The sequence below is a fragment of the Egretta garzetta genome, unplaced genomic scaffold (assembly GCF_000687185.1).
Source record: "Egretta garzetta isolate BGI_Z169 unplaced genomic scaffold, ASM68718v1 scaffold425, whole genome shotgun sequence".
Classification (NCBI taxonomy): Eukaryota; Metazoa; Chordata; class Aves; order Pelecaniformes; family Ardeidae; genus Egretta; species Egretta garzetta.
This window is the reverse complement of record NW_009259796.1, coordinates 3,311,549-3,313,555: the sequence shown is the minus strand read 5'-3', so window position 1 is coordinate 3,313,555 and position 2,007 is coordinate 3,311,549. Positions and strand designations below refer to the sequence as shown.

Below are 2,007 nucleotides of genomic sequence, written 5' to 3'. Positions count from 1 at the left end.
GTTGTGTTGCTCTGTTGCCTTCTCCCTTTTCGAGGAGAAGGGAGCAGCCCCGGCTCCCGTAACTTGTACCCGAGCCAGCTCCTGGCCGGCTCAGCACAGGTACAGCCATAAGCCGGGAGAGCTCATCCCTTAATGACAGCGTTTTTTCCTAAGTAAACAAACTTTTACTGCTCTTTAACGGCCTCACTGTTTGAAGTCTCTGAAGCAGAAAATGGTTAAATTCTTGGCAAAACTGACCTACATCGGAGAGGCAGGTTCAGGGCAAACCCGAGATCGGAGGTTTGCGTTTATTAAACATCATCCCGCGCGTCTGTACTTTTCGCTTTAACTTTCCCGGTGATTAATTGCTGTATTGTGAAAACTCCTGCAGGGCCTTTATGGTTCCACCGTTTCTATTAAACACCCAGAAGTTGTCAAAAACGCAATGTTTCTGAAACCCTAATAGAACTCGCTGCGAATTATTCATGAAGACAGTTCTAGATTCAACAGGAAAATTATTGCCTCCTCAACTGAACACTTTTCCCCAGCCACAAGTGTGGGGGGAAAATGGCGGTTGAGATCCTGCGCTTCTCCATCGCCCGCGGAACTTTCTGCGTGGCTGCGCCTCCGTGCCCGGGCTGCCGCAGCCAGGACCTGTAAAATGTCCTCTCCCTGCTGGCTAGGGATTTCCACGTAAGAAAACCTGCTTTCGCGAAAGGAATACTTGCAAACGGCTCGGATGGCTCCTCCGTATTGAGGCGTTCAGGGAAGGCGAAGCGGGCAGCTGAGGAAAGGCTGCCCTCTTCCCCCTGGAAACCTGACCGGACGGAGGGGCTTTTCAGTGGCTCTGTCAGGGGGTTAAGCGAAGTTGAACATTTTTCAACTCTCGGGGAAGCGGAATGCGCCGCAGCCCGCTTTTACCTGAATGTAACTCACTTTGCACAAGCAGAGTGCTTATGAGGATGGCTTTCCCTGGGGTCTCCTAACTTACTGCTTGCTTGTACTACACTAATATCCTTGATTTGTTGTCTCAACTTGGATGCTGAAGGTCAAACTGTTTCCTTACGTGAAACTGTAATTAGATTATATGCGTGCGTGTGTCTACGCATATGCACCGCTGCATGTCGACGGTATTCGGTTACAGGGCCCGCATCGCTTTCTAGGACACCTTGTTTTTAACCTCTTCCCCCCTTCCCTCAAGCGCCAGGTATTTACCCATCCTCTGCGCAAACGTTAGCGGTGCAGGATGTGAGAGCTCCTCGCTGATTATTACGGTGCAGAGAGGACACGCTTTAAACGCGGAGCCATGAGCTTTTTCCCACCCACCTTGCATAAAGTGCATTCATGTGAAATATTTGGAATGCCTTCCTTTATGTGCCTCTGCTCGTAGTCGAGCACGAGGTGGGCTGCGTCCCTCCGAAATTTAATCATCACGAACTGAGAGGGGCTGAAAAAAAAAAAGCCCAATAAATTCGAAAAAAAATCAAAACTTGGAAGCTGTTACAAATATTGGAAGTCCTTTCAACCACATGCGCCATGATGGTGAACGCGGTGGCTTTGTTTGCACTTCACATTTAAGGTTCGGCCATGTATTTTGGTGGCGTCCTCTGCGCCATGATACTTTTGGGCTTTTGACGGGTGAGGGGGTTACTTTCATGCTCGGTGGGTGCAGGACCTGGGTACTCCTTGGCGAGCAGGGTTTTGCAGTTTGCTGTTATCAGTGACAATAATGTAGTCATCATTTCATCCCGAAGCTGTCTGTGGCATGTTTCCTTCAAAGCTTTCTATATATCGTATACCATGCCCGGTCCCCACATTACGAGGTTAAACTTTCACACGACTCCAGCAACACGATTATATTTCTATCATGCTTAACGTCACTTAGCATATCACCAGACAAATTAATCCCGATTGCAATTCCTTCCATGACTGAGTATGTTCAAATGAAAATGGAATCCTACCCCCACGACAGTGCCGTGCACCGGCCTAGTCATCCTCCTGGTGAATCTCTGTCGTTTTGTGCCCCCC

At 48.9% G+C, this 2,007-nt stretch overlaps 1 protein-coding gene across 1 annotated transcript in view; it reads left to right on the top strand.

Moving 5' to 3' along the window:
* LOC104127080 (zinc finger protein ZIC 4) overlaps positions 1-2,007 on the top strand; it is a 28,672-nt gene that overhangs the window by 2,351 nt on the left and 24,314 nt on the right. The window lies entirely within an intron of this gene.